The 17,412-nt window shown below is 42.1% G+C and overlaps 1 protein-coding gene across 2 annotated transcripts in view; it reads right to left on the bottom strand.

Moving 5' to 3' along the window:
• Window positions 1-17,412, bottom strand: part of WBP1L (WW domain binding protein 1 like) — a 60,539-nt gene that overhangs the window by 35,547 nt on the left and 7,580 nt on the right. The gene's annotated exons all lie outside the window — the stretch shown is intronic.

The raw sequence follows: 17,412 nt of genomic DNA, 5'->3' as shown, positions 1-17,412 counted from the left end.
GGACACTTCTGTTACTACATTATTAAAGATCTGGTGGATTTTTTGTAACAACTCCACTCAATTTCTGATACACCCCACAATCACAGACTCCCTTGATTTGACTTTCTCCATCCAGTAAGTACTCTGCACTTTTCCTTCAGGAAAAATGAAATAGGCTTCAGACTGTTTCTTCAAGTTGTTCTCCTGTCTTAAAAAACACGCACAACCCTCCAGCTGCATCTCAAGTGCTTTCTCTTTGTCTCCCAAACTGCTGGCACAGAGGCAGCACAAACCCCTCCAGGACCCCAGTCACCACCACAGACTATTCCTTACCATATATTCCAGTCACTTAATGAACCCACTGTATTACTATTTAATCCTGAACACAGAACCCTATTCAGCACCCCACAACCAATGTGCTCCCTCACTCAGGTTGGGCTGTAAAACATTCATCGAATCAACCAAATTAATCGCCCCCTCCCCATGAGGCCGTTCCTGATAAATCCACACTGCTCGTTTCCTGTGGCCTTACAGATGCTTATGAAGCGTTCAGGGATTTATTTTAATACTTTACTAAAGACTGAAGCACTTCACCATTTTCTGACTTCTTCTTCTTTATTCTTTTCTTTTAACTTGACCCCTTTACATTTATTATTCATTTTAATGTGTGTAGAATTACAACCAAGACTTTGCGCATTTTCTGTTTTTCTCCCCCTCAAAAGAGCAGCAAACCCTTTCAGTTACTGAGTTACTCTTTACTCACGTTCCTCATTAAATTTTAGAGCTTTTTTTTTCCTTCATCTAACACTGTATTTGCAGAACCTTCTCTTAAGCCTTTGTGTGTTCCTTGCTAGGTGCAATACAATTCTTACACCAAAGGTGAAATATACAAACAGGAAAATCTTTACTGTCCCTTCAGTTATAAACAACTGAATTTAGCAGCTGGTTTTAACATCAGCAAAAAATAATGAAGATGATAATAAATCTCAGCATCCCTTTAAAATGCAGGTCTGGCATGAAAAAGAAAAATGTTAAGACTTCTTAATTCTTTCCACAAATGGGGTATATACGTTTTCAGCATAAACAGACAGCACAACTTTATCTTTTAGAGCGTCAGTACACAGCGGACTACTTATTGAAGTCTAAGCTCACAGTGAGTTGAAGTCCCCGTGAGGAAAAAACCAGTGATGATCAAAAACATTCCCAAATTCTTGGGAAATTCAAAGCAAAGTTTCAATCAAAAAAGCTAAAGCAATCTTCTGTAAACGTAGAAACTTATTAGTGAAATGGAACTCGTATCTGCCAAAGTGAGCCAGCAGAACCAGTGGTACTCAATGTGTCCACCACGCACCAGAAGAGACCCTTACAGATGCTTGAAGGATTCAATTTGGAAACCAGATCAATAACAGAGGTGAATCAAGCAGCTCTGCTATCGGTTCAAGCATGCTGGACAAGGTCTAGTTCTCTAACACGCAGTTAGTGTACGCTTGAGCTGTGTAATTATTATGCGTTGTAGTCGTGGAGCTCTGCACAGCTGAGCCTCTGTACTTCTCCTTTCAAGGCAGGCTGGAGGAAGCGCAACCCTGCTGCTTCCTCATTAGCGTAAAGTACTGCTGTCAAATTATCTACAACTAGCTTTCGAGCTACCCTGAGGGATAATCAGGCCTCCAAAAAACTCAGCAAACACTTGGAAAATGCTCCTTCCTAAACTCCCCAGGAGCAGAAAGATGCACCAGTGGCTCCTACAGTCTACAAACTGCAATGAGCTTGCAAGCCTCTGCTGCTTACAGCAGCTCTTCCCAGATTCTCATTCAGGCCCTCCGCTTCTTGCCTCTCATCTAGATGAGCTGGAAGAAATTTGGATGCACATAGATGCCAAGAATGTCCCTTGTGAGTTGCATCCTCAGGTATGAGAAACGCCACTTCAGTCAGGGGCTTGACAGAGAGCCCAGATCTTGCTGTAATGTGGTAACTCTGCCAGAGATGTCCTGCCAGGTCTATAAATCCCAGTATTTCACAAAGTAGCAGCGGAATCTGAAATAAGATTTGTTTCTGAAGGACAAGCTGGTACTCTAGAGGCTTTGCCTTATTTCAGAGTGTTGCCCTAGGTTGGCTGACCACACAAGCGAGGAGCACAGGCACACACACGCTGTTGACGTACCACTGTAGGTGCCAAGCATTCAGAAAAGGCAGTAAATGCTAATGCCAGAACAAAAGACAAGACCACTTTCACCAGCACAACAGAGTCCCCCAAAGACTCAGTTTTACACAGTTTGTGCCTAGCACAAAACAGCCACGTTTTCACAGTAGAGATAAATTTATTCTTGGCAAAAAATTACATAGTGGGTCAGATCTCTGAGACGCTTTGGCGTCTTCAAGCAGGGTCAAGAACTTCCCCCACATAAGACTCACTGAGAAACAGAAACGACTCTCCTCTATTCAATAGCACAGATTCAGACATTCTGTCAAGATCTGAACACTTTTGCCATGTCTTTTCACAACACAGCCCAGGACTCAAAAGCATTCTTGAACATGAAGGTTCATACACCAGATTCAAGTCAGAAGAATTTTCCAATTGCAGTCTACATCTCCCCCAGCCAGCAAAACTATGAAAATCTGAATATACTGAATAATGTTCTTTCTTTTATTTTATTCCCCCCACATATAAACACTTGGAGAGCTGCATCAAAATTTGTTTTGTAATAATTTCTTCATGAGACAGTTGATCTTTAGTGATCTAGGAAGTTGTGAATAAACCTCAAGAACTGAGAATGTTTTTGGTGCATAGTCTTATTTCTCTCCAGGGAATCTTGATCTTCAGAGGAATATTAACATGAAGTATTTAAAATATTTTGTGGACTGCTTATAACCTAATGACTCCAAATCTTGAATCCCATTCTGCAAAGAGTTAGCCATGTTCAGCAATTCGAGCAGAAGGAGAACGCTACAGCCTCTCAGGCAGACCACTTCTATTGCTTTTCCTTTAACTTTGTTCAAGCAATTTCACGTAATACAGTTATCTTATACCGCTATCAGCAAAACACTGCTCAGAATCAAGCTGACATAAAACTCATGGTTGCATTATTAACTAATAAAATCATTCCAAGGACTTATGTTTGGAAATGTCTCTTCACACGTACAGCCAAATCTGAAAATTCAGCTTCAGTTCTTACTTCAACATTACTTAATGGTTAAAACTAGAGTGCTTCTGGAAAAGAGATTTTGAAAGAAATACTCCAATCCTTCATTAAAAGACAAACATGAAAAGCATATGGTTCTCACTGAGTACACTTACTGTAAATCAAGTTACCTTTCTGGAAACTCAATACGTATTTGCTAAATGAAAACAAAACATCTCTTACGGCTTCACTATTAGAATTTAAAAAGCCAGATGCTGCAGGAGTTAAGGTTTTCTTTGCAATGTTATTTTACTCAGTTATACATCCTGAAGGCTAAAAAAAGTATGTAAGGAGGAAAGAGCGTTACAATCTGTGAAGTTAATATTTGTGTTAAAAATACTCATGGAAAAATCTAGCTGTTTGCTTTCCAGAAGCCACTATTTGGTCTCTTCTATTTTTCAAATTAGAAGAGGCCTTTGCAGAATTATAAATAAAACACTGAAAGCTCCATGTGACTTTCCCATATGTAGTTTTTCAACAGCCAAGTGATTTCCCCTGTCCCATCCCCACCGTTTGCATACCAAGGCAGTGTTTGCCAAGTTTCAAGTAGAGAATTTTTAAGCCAAATTTGTAAAACCAAGATGATAAAGTTTTTGTTAATATCTCTTGATCGGAGATACACCACATAAGAAGAGTTAAACTGTGGAGGGAAGCAAGACCAAAAAAAAGCAAGATTCTATGTTTTGTCATCAATTTCCAAGGAATGTCACTGTGTCAGTACAGAAGATGGGGGAATGGTGAGAATGCCAACATCAGCTTCTCTGAGTTTCTGAGAGCAGTATATATGGCCATCTCACTTCTGCATGGGTTCTGAGACAGAAAATACTCTTCACTCATTGAACAGGCAATCAGACCTAACTCATAAAGTGGAAGAGAAGAGCTAACATTTCCGTTTCATTCCTCCAGGGCTACTGCCAGATGCAGCAGACAGGAGGATTTTCCTGTCTGTTGCTTTCCTGGTTGCCTTCGTTCCCACCACAATACCCAAATATCTGAAAGCCTAACATCCAAATGGCTCCTATGCTATGCACTGCATCCAAAAAACTTGTGGAGGTGACCTGAAACCAGGACTCCAGCTTTCTGAAGGGCAGGATGCCTGGCTGCATCTACAAGGAGCAAGGCAGCAGGTAATTCTGAGCCAAGAGGAGACAGTGGTCAAGGCTGAAACACATGTACTAGGACAACAGATAGGATCCCCTACCAGAGAAAAAGCAGAGGACAAAGTACAGAACTGGCCTTCACCTCAACAAGTAGGGCAGCCAACAAGGAAGACAAGAAAGTCACCTGCCACATAATATTAAGACCGCCATGTTAGAATGCCCCAAAGCAGAAGTCAGAGACATATTCTTCTCAGGACACCAAAGTATCTCTTATCCAGTCTGAGCTGCGGCACAACATTCATTCCTACTGACCTCACTGTTCCCTTGGATGAGGAACACACCCATGGTACTATCTTGATCAATGCAATCACAAAAAGTCCTTCATCGCATGCAACAGTTTAGTAATGCACATCTGGCTGCATGACAAAAACCCGCACAGGACACCTTGAAATTCTCATGCTCAATTTGACCTACATCAAATTTTACTAATATCTAGATGCTCTTTTGACTCTGCAAGTGGAAGAGCCGTGTCTGCGGGCTGGCGACAACCTGCAGCTTCACTCCACACAGCCCACAGTCTGTGTCGTGAAAGCCTATCACCAAGACTTGTCTTAAGACACTGCACACACACCAAAGGGGTTTGAAAAGCCCGCTCAGCCTTCATGACAGAAGGTGTTCTCCGGTCCTACTGACAGCCTGAAAAGTGAGGGGAAAGAGGTTCTGTCTTTATTCTTTGCAGTCTTGTTCAGCCGTGCTCAATACCTGGATGCCTCCTAAGTTTATGGTTACTTCCTGATGACAAATAAGTCCTTCTGCAATCTATTTCATATATTTTCAAAAAGACAACACATTTTAACATCAACCAGGTTTTTTGCAAGACAAATTATGGCCCATACGTTACACAGAATTGGGACTGCAAATAACTTGTGGTCCATTCTCAAACTGTACTGGACTTCATGTTTGGCAAAGTCACTGTTTTCTATTATTTTATTTTCCATCAGCCGAATAAGAATAGAATTTACCATATCAGAAGTGGAGTCTTGAGTCATTAAGGTGTATAGATAACATCTATTACTTTACACCATGCAAAAGGTTGGACATGTTTTTTCATGCTAGGTCAGTGTATTAACGTTTGTATATGTACTGAGAACAACCAGAATTCATTCCTAAGTTAAGTGAAAGATCACAGGTTTCAGAAATGGACATCCCATGATTCAGTTTGCCTGTAATGAGGGAAAACAAAGTAGTCCCATTGTGAAAACTAGTAATTGTTGATGATGACCATATTTTTAGGGCCAATCTTCAGAGAATTATCAGTTAAAAAGTGACACCTTCCTTTTATTTATCACTGTCCTAGACCAAATATACAGTTAAAAAAAACCCCACCAAACTATATTTTCTTTTACTCTTCCACAATAATGAGACTGAAAGCATAATTCACTCCAATAATTTTCTGTAAAGGAGGATTTAATTGTTAACTATAGTAAGTAAACACCAGATTTAAATTTTCCCTTGCAACTTGCCAATCTTGTCATGACTCAGCTTACCCCCCCCCCCCCAAAAAAAAAAGCAGTTTCCTTTGTACTTCAGTAACTTTCCTTTTTCACTCTCCAGCAAAAAGATGGGTGATAATTTAGAAAGATTCCTAGCCATGCACCATTTCTGGCTGAAATCACAGTTGCACGCCAAAAAGCAATCAGAGACTTAAAATACGGGCAGAAACTGTTTAGTGGTTGGTATACCTTTGCTAAGCCAGAACTTCAATACTGCCTTTATAAGCAAATCAGCATCAAGAGAGGCAGAAATACGCGCTCAATGCTTCTGACATACTTGATTGTTACAGAATATTCTAAGTAAGTGGGAAGTCATAAATATATTGCTAATAATCTCTGAAATAATCAGTAAAATGGTAGCAATAAGCGGCATCAGGAATGAAAATGAATGATCCCATAATTCCTCCCAAAGTGCCAAGAACTCAGACCTCTGCATGACTGAAGACTCCTTGCAGGGTATACACACATGAAAATGTATTTTTAAGACCCACAGGACTAGAATCCCTGTCACAAAATGCCACAGTGGTAACTCAAGTTCTACGGGTGGTATTTTTTTTTCATGTCATTAAGTATCTTTTTTTCCTGTCTACACAGCTCACAACCCACTTTTTGTACCTCCAAATACTGACAAAAGTCACCAGCGATCTCCCATGGCACTAGATGCATGGGAAGCTATGCAACAGCCTTCGGGGCGATGAAGCCAACTCACATTCGAATTTCTCAACTCAGGAGCAAAGAAAGAGAACACTTGTACCGACTTTCACATCTCTCTTCTTCATATCCTGAGGTCTCTGCTAACAGATTCTAACAACCAGGACACCAGAATTCATACTTCAGCATCTTCAACTTCTTTCTTGAGGAACTCCATCTACTGATTGCCAATACGCTGCCAGGCTGGTCCCTGAAACAAGCCAGAGAGCGCTCAGGAAACATTCAGCAAAAAGTTGGAAGTAAGAGGCAGCTGCAGGCAGATCCCAGCACGCAAGAGGTCAGGCCCTGACTGCAGGGATTCACAAGGCTCTCCACATCCCAGCACATCTCAAAGAGATTGCAAGGATTTCCCAACTTTAGAATAACAAATTGACAAGGAGGAACCATGAAGCTGCGAAAGCCCGTGCGGCTGAACGGAACCATTTCAAACTCTCTACAGACAGGGGAATGTACAGTCCAATGAGTTACCATAAGTACTAGATTTGACTCAGAAGTCCACACTTCTTGACCAGAAACCTGAGATTAGAGGTCAGATTTAGAAGTGAAGCTTTATACAAAGATCCTGACATGAATGCTAGAAGAAACAAGAAAAGAAAAAAAAAAAAAAATCAGCCAACCAACCATCATTCTTTAGCAGAGCAGCTGCCTGGAAGAATTTGAGAAGTACTTCGTCCAAAAGTGTTTCAGTTGCCATTGAAAACGCTCTCACATTGCATTTCCAATTTCAAAATCTCTTTCCTTTTAAAGTCTATGTCTTCCTATACTTTCTTCAAAGGCTCTTCTATCTCAAAAGTCATAGGAAAGCACACCAAAAATACCAGACTTGACTAATGCATACACTTCTCTGCTAGTCAAGGCCGCCCTTCTGCATTACATCTTATGCAGCAAACCACACACTCCTCTGAGAAGATGCTACCTTTACCCCTTCTAAAGCACCATATATGCTGACAAGCATATACAGATACCAACACAAGTCAAACAGGATTTTCTGCTATAGAAAAACCTGCTTCTAGTCTTTATTTTTCACTTCAATCCATAATTCTGAATAGGAAATGCTCTGTTTTTTGTTCAAAGCAACTAAACATAAATCCTGATGAAAGGCATTGTGAGTATAAAAATGCTCACTATCACTTTGGACTAGATTTGAACTGGTGACCTAATGATGTGACATTCCATAGTTCTTTAACTATATGTGATCACAGAGATTTGCATCAGCAAATACTTAAATTCCAGGAGACTATACTTCCTGGGAAGAAAAAATGTTAGATAAATGAAATCATCAGAAATAAAAGTACTTGAAGGGGGCCTACAAGAAAGCTGGAGAGGGACTTTTTACAAGGGCATGTAAGGACAGGACAACGGGTAATAGCTTCAAGCTGAAAGATGACAGATTTAGATTAGATATAAGGAGGAAATTCTTTACTATGAGGGTTGTGAAGCACTGGAACAGCCGGCCCAGAGAAGCTGTGGATGCTCCCTCCCTGGAAGTGCTGAAGGCGAGGCTGGATGGGGCTTTGAGCAACCTGGCCTAGTGGAAGGTGTCCCTGCTCATGGCAGAGGGATTACAACTAGGTGATCCATAATGTCCCTTCCAACACAAACCATTCTGTGATTCTACGATGTATCATTCTAGATTTGTGTAATGTTAACAAGCAAGAAAATACAAAGAACAGTCACCAGATTCCTATGAGTTTCTAGAAGATCCTTGTATTACCTTTACACAACACACAACTTTGTACCAAAAGTCAGTACTTGCAAAGCTTAGCATTCACTACTAGACTGGGGTAAACATAGCAAGTCAAAAAAGTCTCCCTCATGGCTTTAGAAATGTACTAAAACTCAAGACACATTTTGTATCGAAATGCACAAATAATTCCACTTTGACTCAATGTATTAAAAACTAAGATTTTTACGATCTCTTCAACTGCAGCATACCAAATATGCAGAGCCTGGCATCGTAACATCTACTCTACCATAACTATTCAGGCTCTTTGCAATCTGTGAACCTTGCGTCATTATTCTGGTGCTATGCCTGCAGAGGTAGGTGCAAGTGCCAGTGAGGCAAGCACATGTTTTCTACCTGGTTTCAGAGAGGCATCAGCTGAAAGCAGCCATCAAGTTTCCTCTTGACCTGAAGCATCCTCTAATATTTTATTAGGTTGTAAAAACTTCACAATGGTACATCTGCTGGCGAGGCAGACAGAGCTAAAAGTACAATTAACAATTCCCATCAGAGGGTAGATCCTGCTTAACATTTTTAAAGAAGTACTGTGTATGCACAGGTGCTCCATTTCATTGGAGAGTCTCCACACAAAGAGATCTCCTGATCAATAGCAGTACCTTCAATCTCCCTGATGAAAAATAATACTCCCTTGAATAGCCATCAGCCCCTCTCCCCGCACACATAAGTAAACTCAACCACAACCGCAACCAATCCTACAAAAAGACTCTCAAGAAAAAGCATCTGTACAAACTGCTATCTGCCTGCCTGGGGGATGCGAGTCCTTTTGTTGGATTTGTTTTGAAGCTACAGATGTACTTCAGATGCCCTATGCTCGCTCATTCAACCACCCTGAACATACCAGCCAAAAACCTTCTGCCATCCACATGAAGACAGTCACATTCTCCAGTTTGCATCCAAGAGGTGTGCAATTAAGGGCTTGCCAAGAAAAGTTCCTTATCATAGTTAAAATTAATAATATAGCTTCAGTAAGGAAAGAAAAATGTAACATAAGTTACAAAGGCATGTGATAAATCTTCCAAAAGCATCCAAAAAGACCATAGTAAAAGCATGTAAGGGTAAGCAACCTGGTTTCATCAACATGCTTCTGATTAACCCTTTTGCAGCTTCAAAACGATACCATCTCTGTTGTTGCTAAGCACGTCTGCCAGAGCTTGCCAAGGGAAGCATGAGCAAGCAGCTTCAAAGGCAGAATGACGTACCTATAGCAGTAAACCCTAATCCTCACTGTGGAAACCACGCAGCTGAACTTAGTCATAGAAAATTGGATTAGAAATTCTAAAACAAAACAAGGGGTTGAAGGAATTAGCAGACATTCCAAGATCATGTTGAAAATATTGAGAAACATTTAAATAACTGTTGTCAGGGTTGATAAAGAGGAGAGTAGGACTAACATCTTGCCCAGGAAGCCTTTGGCGGATGGGAACAGGAACAGGGAATCCAAGTCAGCCTAAAACCTCACGCACTGACCATGGATGGCGCCTTGGCAAACAGTGGAGGTGCCTGAGAGCACCCCAGCCACCACCCCTAGAAATTCAAGTGCATGGACCCCCCAGCAAAGGGTCTCTGTGATTTGACCACAGGAAGCATGACATGGACTGAAGCAGATGGTGCCTTGTCGATCAGAGTGGTGGCTCGTGTGCCTCGCGCTGGGGCAGAGGGAGAGTCTCTGGGAAGCACGGCATTATTCTTTCCACAGTTCATAATGTCATGCAAACACGTCTACAAGAATGTTGCAATTGCTCAAGTGACTGTCTTTGCTAGCGTCAGATAGAGCACAAGGCAGAAATGCAGGGATCAGGATTTCTGAGGCAATTCTCCAAGGAGACACAGTTAATGTGACTTTCTGAAGTTCCCCATGTTTCTTGCACTGTAACTTCCTGAACAACAGCATCGCATATTTTCCAATGACCGGACCTAACCCAAATTACATGTTTACACAACCCACGTGAAATTCAGGTTTTGATGAATGCGTGTTTCGGTTTAGGACAAAAGCTGATTTTCTAACTCAAGATAATCTTTCAAAAATAAACTATGTCTGCACATAGAGTCAGGATGCCTAGAGAGATCTTAAAACAACAGTTAGTTTAAGTGAACTTCCCTGGCCTTCTCACTGCAAAAGCAGCTTCATTAGCAAGTACCAAATATTCAACTCCTGATCACTTCAACAGATAAAATAAAGAGAATACAAAGACTTGCATCAGGAAAAGGAAGGTGGTGGCAGGAACAAAGCAGACAAGCAAGGAGCGAAAAGAATACCTTGAGAAAAAAAGGCAGACTGTCATGATCTAAGCGCTGATGAGATCTGTTCCTGATCAATATCAAATGTGACCATGAGGTACAAGCTCCCAGCCCAGTGAGAGAGAGCGTATTCTCCCTTTGATTGTTCTCTGGTGTCAGTGGAAACCAACTGGGGCTCGAAGAGATATCAGATCTTTGAGAGATGAATACCTAACCTAGCACACAGACCATGAATGGAAGTAGAAATGAGTTTCCACCCCTCCTCCCCAGGCCCAGGACTATCAGTTCCATTTAATGAAGTCTGAGCGGTCAGATTTCAGTGAACTCCCTCTGCTTTCTCTCTGCTGATACATCAGGCTCTTCTTTCCTTTGGAAAGGCTGGCACGCCTCCCTCTCACCAAAATGGCAAGGGGACAGGACAGGATAGATACCAGGTGCCACAGCTTACATGCAATTCTTCCTGCCGAGCAGCACAGCACACGGCTGTCCAAATTCACACTAAGAGCAGAATGGCTGCGTTATCCTTCATTTACCATTGACACTGCCACGCAAGTCTTTTCTCCCTTGCAGCCTCATAAGATTGCAGCAGAACCCTGCTGAAGAGTGACCTTGCAGCAACAACCAACTGTACAATATTACCAGGTGGTTCCCAGACCAAGAGTTGGAGCGGTTTTGAGAAGAGAAGACTGGAAACTGCTTATCTAGAGTCTCTGCAGGGAAAGCACAAAGACACTCAAGGATCACCCTGCAGGAGCCCCTCTGAAACCTCAAAGGTAACCAGACCTGGACACAGACCCAGAGAAACTCCGCAAAGATTCAGCTTCCACCAGCAGCAGTATCCTGATCAACTAGCAGAGCCTCTGTGGTATACTTGCGCAAAAAATTACAAGAAAGGGAAGTTAGGCCATTTCACACACTGCTCAGCCTCTTGAAAGATGAGAGCAAAGAAGGGAGGTTTTGTTTGAGTACTTGCTTAGAAGTTGGGGGGGGGGGGGGGGGACGGGACACACACAACTAAACCTCTTAGCTTTCCTTCTGTATTTAGGCAGAGACTTTTTCAGTATTTCCAGTGTTGCGAAACAGAAGACAGAAGAAAACAAATCTACTTGAATTCACAGAAGTGCCAACCAGAAAAAAAGCGCCACAAAAGCTTGTATAAATACATGCACGTCCCTGAAAACAGATGCACCTATCAAAGCATTGTTTTAAGTTTGCCCAAGTTGCGAGTCTAACTGAACTCTCTGTACAAGAACAATTTTACTCAAACTAATAGCCAGGATTCAAACCAAGTAAAAAATAATGAACTTGGTTTTAATTGGCTTGTGAGAAACCCAATTTAACAATGCTACCCTTAGCCAGCTATTGAATATACAAGCTGATAGAGCCCAGAAGGCACTGTGATGAGTGACTTAAGTGGAGGCACCCTACACCCACCAACATTCCTGCTGAATGAATATGAAATCTGCAAGAATTGCTTTTATTTATCTTACTAAAAGCGTTTCTTGGAAGGGCTGGAAAAATTTATTTCAGATGGATTTTTCAGCTGAGAACAAAGTTGTATTTATTATAATTATGCACTCTCCAGTGTGGCCTGCCTTGCTGAGAAAGAACATTAAATTCAGCTGCGCACGAACTCACAGAAGTGACCTTTTGAGTGAAAATGCTGCAGCAAGAGACTTGCGGAGCATTCTCACTAAATAATAACCTACTGTCTGCGACTTGCAGATTAGTGTGCAGACCACTGATTTCAGCTGCTACTTACACAGGCACAAGTCCACATGAGGTCAATCAGCTGAGAATAAATCGTGTTTGCTGCAGACTACAATATGGAGAACTGTACTCAGGAAACTATTCATAGCCTCCAGTCCAATACGGTTTTATTAACCATCATGCAGCAGCATAGCCTTGCAAGGCACTCTAAAGAGGTCTTTTCTGCAGGACACCCACTATCTTATTTAAGTAAGAGGATCAAAGGCGTTATTGACACAAACTGAACAAGCTCTCACTTTAACAAGAGCAACAAATGCAAGGATGAACACCCACCACCCACGCAGAAATACCCTGCTCTGTCTTTGCAGAAGGACATGAGGATCATCTGAAAGGCTTCTGCTGTACAGAAAGCCCAAGCTCTTGGTGATGAAGGCAGGTGAGCACTGAAGAACTAGGAAGCCGAACTAGAGTTCATTGCATCACCTAAATGAAAGGCACAATGTAAAATAGCAAGAGATGCAAGACGTGCTTGTTTGGAAATGGAGGATGTCTTTTTAGTGCGCAAATATAAAATGTCCTCCTTAGACACATCAGTTCATCTTGCTCTTTGCAGAAACGTTGGGTATTATAAAAAGTATCCCATCTTGTAAAGAACTTAAAACAGATGTCTGAGCCTTCCCAGCAGCTGCGTTGCTGGGTAGTCAAATTCCCCACTGCCAAAGAAAGCAAGGCAAGCGTGCTGACATCCACATCTCAGGGGCACTTGGAAGCCACTCACTGCCTGCCCAGCCCAACAGCATCCCGCAATGGACAGGACCTGCTGGCAACCTGCTCCGGGCTCCCTTTCCCCTTCACTCTCCGAGGTATGCACGGCAGGCTCTCATGGTTCACGGCCATCGGAAGATTTTGGTACAGACTTCAAAGGTGTAGAAAAGAGACTACCCTGTTCTAAGCATCTGAGCATTTTCAAGCCAAAACGCAGCTATCAAAACAGTTTGCGCTGCCAGTTTGGGTACTCCCTTTTCTGATTCTGTGTCTGCATTTCAGCAAGCTTGCTGTCATCTCACAGCTCTGCTCACTGAACCTGCTGGTGTAGTCCCAAGTCTGCATCTCTGCGTGCTGTTGCCTCCAAGGGGGAATACGATGCAAGAAATCCAATTTCTTGACTTCGCTACTGAACCAATTAACTGAGAGCTGCGAAGAAGGAAACGCTTTCGCTTGGACTATTCATTTTCTATGCAGTAAACAGAGCACGTGCAATTTGTGAGGTGCACAAAAGCTTGATCCTAGTGTGTCTTCACATGTTGATTATTTACAGCCATGCTTCCCAGACAAATAGAAGAACAGTCCCCACTCAAGTACAGAAGAAGCCAAGAACAATAAATCTGTATCTCAACAATTAGGTAAAGTTTGACCATAGTACTTGAGGGCATTGAAAACCTTTGGACCGAAACCTTGCAGAAGAAAACCAGGAGTTTCTTGGTTAACAATTAATAATTTAGACCTGAAGACTCTCATCCAGACCTCCAGCTGAAGAGGGAAATTACACAGTATTTATACACCTGGTACCACACAATCTCCCAATATTTTGATACAAAAAAACCCCCACAGTTCATAGTACATTCACCATTTTAACGTCCCCATTTTAGATAAATGTGAAATTACTTTCTTAATATCATGTGGTAAGCCAGGATCAGAACTGAAGTGTTCTCGCAAAAAGTACTCGTGTGTCAAAGGAAGGACTCGAGAGCACACTGTAGCTTTTAAAAATCATTATTTTTATTATATTTATAAATTCACCCTCAACCCCCCTCCCCCCCACTAAACCCAAGAAATTTCCTTTGAAAACTGTTCTCTTCCATTGTTTAACTTTGCACTAATCCTTCGGGTTAAGTGAACCGTCAAGACACTCCATCCTCAAGAAGCCCTCACCACTGTAGAACATGCAAGATGCCTGCTACCAGGATGGGGAAAAAGCTGACAAACACAGAAGCAATGTAAGACCTGCAAATGAACAAGTTAATGGGTTGAACCAGATAGAAGCGGTATTTTTAAAATCCTATATCTTTAATTAAAGACATTAGTTAAAAGCATAAACAAGTTTTACCTCGCACCCTGTCCTGAAGGAAAGGGCCTTCAGCAGAACAGTTGGCAGGCAGTGCCTGTCCAGGAGAAGAGCCAGTGATAAAGAGAGCTCTCATAGCAAGGATACAAATAAACAAAATCTATGATCGTTCATTAAGAGTCTGACCTAACTTGTAAAATGCAACTAGAACTTAAGGTATCCGGATTTGTAAAATTAACTTTTTTCCGTATTAGCAGTGTGGTAACAGCTACATTCAACAACAGCAGCTCACCCACCTTTCAGATTACCCTCATACAACGCACACAGTTTCATGGATGCAAACAGATCCTCCATTTGCTTGGTTCCAGAAGATCAAGATGCAAGTGGGCACAGCATCCACTCAGGCCACTGTGAACTTCTTGTCTGGTGCTGTTTTCCTCCCCTGCAGATCTCTATGTTCTCAAGCCAAAGCCAAAATGTTCATTGCTTACATACACCAATTTAGTTCTGTTTTATTAGGACACAAAGAATATACTTAACCCCTTGGCTGTGCTTCCAAAATCTTTTTGAGTAAGATCACAGCAAGAAGACTTCAGGTTACACTCTCCTAGGTAACAGGACACAGACAAGAAACCATCAGCGCCACTCCTTCCACTCCCCAAAGTGTATCTGCTCTGTTAAAGGTTGTGAAAGAAATGAGATTTGTCTGGGCTTTGTCCACAGGAGGAATTCAGCAAGCCCTTACACTTCGTATCAGCCTGAAGTTACATGCCAGCAAAGGTGAAACAAGGCAACAACAGATTTGTCTGGTCCCTTAATCTAAAGTTTTCCTGGCACAATGTTTCTGAATAAATACATAGCATGCTGAAAATAAAGGAGGAATGCTTCTTCAGCTAGTCCATCTAGAGAATGCAGACTACAGGTTTCAAAATGGAAAACAGTACCATGAAGGGGGAGGTGTGTGTGTGTGGAAATCACTCCAGACTTCCTGAATTCATCTTTTAATGCCAGGATGATCCTTGGACTTTGCAGCCAAGGGACAGACCTAAGAGCACAAAATGAGACCGAGGAGAGGAAACCCCTGGCTCTTGTTTCCACAGTCTAACCGTTCTTGGGTGGTTTGGTATCATCACATACTCTGGGAAGTACAGAGATACATGGACAGAGCAGAAAAGCAAGAAACTCAGCAAAACAATAAGCCACAAACATGAGAGCAATATTTAATGCTCAAGTATGTGAGATGCAAAAATTTCCTAATAAGATGGGTAGGAAAAAGGAGCAGAACAATGAGACAAAGAGAAAACAATACAGCTAGGAAAAGGAGAGGAAAATAAATTAAGAGCTCTTATTTTTGACACTGCAATTTAAGACAGGCTTTGTCAGAGTCCAAGTGCTAAGTGCCAGTAAATGGAGACAAACGGCAATGACAGACGTCTGCAAGCCTGTTTTATCTGAGCTTCAGATCACAGGAGACTGGAGAGTCAAATGCAAGCTGTTTGTGAAGTTTGCTTCTTCTAAAAAGACAGAAGTCAAAATGACAAGGCAATTTGAAGACAACACAACACATGCGCAACCCTCGTCCTCCCCCTCTTCAGCAGTCACTGTTCGAAAAGCAGTCTGCAAATAAACAAATGAAACAACCAGTAAGGAAAGGAAGAAGTCCTCACACAAGGGACCCAGACACGAGTCATGACCTTCACATGCATTCAGGTAGCTGCATTAAATGCTCTCCAAGCACAGAGTGAAGGTCTTTCAGGTTGTATCTGAAGAAAAGGCAGTCCTCCCCCCAAGAAGGGTGGGAGGAAGCACTTTCGGTAATTTTCCTGATACAATTACAATTGATACACAGGATGAGATGGAGTCAGCCCAGTATCATGGCCTTGAAGATACACTGCCTTCTTAAAAGGTTTTGTCCAGTCTTTGCAACACCCCTGTACAATGCTCACCACCTCTTCCAGCCCTTCCCCTATCTCCTGACTCAGACTGACCCCAGCCACTGTTTAACCCTTTCATTCCACACCAGTCACTCTCAATTCCTGCTTAGCTCAGCCAGAGAGCTCTGAAAGGTGCTTCTGCAGCAGGTTTCTAGCTCCGTGGGAGGGATTCTCTGCCCATAACCAGTGGGACAGCTGTCACGGACTGTATTTTATGCACCAAAATGGCCTGATCTGCTGCTGGTGGCAGAAGACATGCAGCTCCCACGGCTTCCTGTTGGCCATCATCCTCCACCTTGGATTTAAAGAGGTTCCCACACAGAGAAAGAGGTGTTTATTTAAAAAAAACCCATGCAACTACTGATACAGTTTTAACAAATAAAAAACTTCTTAGAAAGAGTCAGGAATACAGACCTTGGCAAGGGCGAGTATTTTTGCATATTTTGCACTCTTTCTGTATCAGGCTTCTGGTGTGGCTGCCAAAAGTACACCTCTGTTTGACTGACAGCAATATCCCAGACTGTCTTGATGATGAGCTCCAGTTCCAGACCAAGAAAAAAAAAATTTTAAAAAAAGTCTCTTGTGGACAACAGTACTTGACCTGATGGTCATATCTGTCTGTGCTAGGACACGAAAGAAAAGAGCGAATCAGTTCTGCTCACGAAAGAGCAACGCTTGACACCTTTTACACAGGGAAAGCTTGAGATGGCTGGTGAGATGCCTGGCAAAACACACTCTTCACAACTGTCTCTACAGCTTATCAGCCCTTCCACCTTCAATTTGCTGTTCAGCCAGCAGGAGACAAAAAAGAAAAAATAAAAGTAGCTCTGTAACCACAGCTGACCTCCCATCAATCTGTTCCATGAGGCTGATTGACTTTGCAGGCTAGCAAACTGTGAGCTCCAATTGAAGCTATTCGAGAAGCTAGGGCACGTATCAAGTCAGTCAGTCACGGACTCACAAATGTCCCAGTGTTTAATAAGCTCGCAACTGCAGCTTCTCAGTGATGCTTCCCTGTTTTTCGGGGTGTTTTTTTTTCGTTTTGGTTTGGGTTTGGTTTTTTTTTTGATGTCTCTCTGTGCCTGTTTTCAGGAATTCTGTTGTAATCTTATGCCTTTGAGGTCTCTTCCTGTCAAATTTGGTTCCAGTTGGCCAGTGGCTTCAAAATTAATTAATGGGGAGACAGATACTGATAACCG

The sequence above is a fragment of the Opisthocomus hoazin genome, chromosome 6 (genome assembly GCF_030867145.1).
Source record: "Opisthocomus hoazin isolate bOpiHoa1 chromosome 6, bOpiHoa1.hap1, whole genome shotgun sequence".
NCBI classification, from domain to species: Eukaryota; Metazoa; Chordata; class Aves; order Opisthocomiformes; family Opisthocomidae; genus Opisthocomus; species Opisthocomus hoazin.
This window is presented reverse-complemented; position numbering and strand designations above follow the sequence as displayed.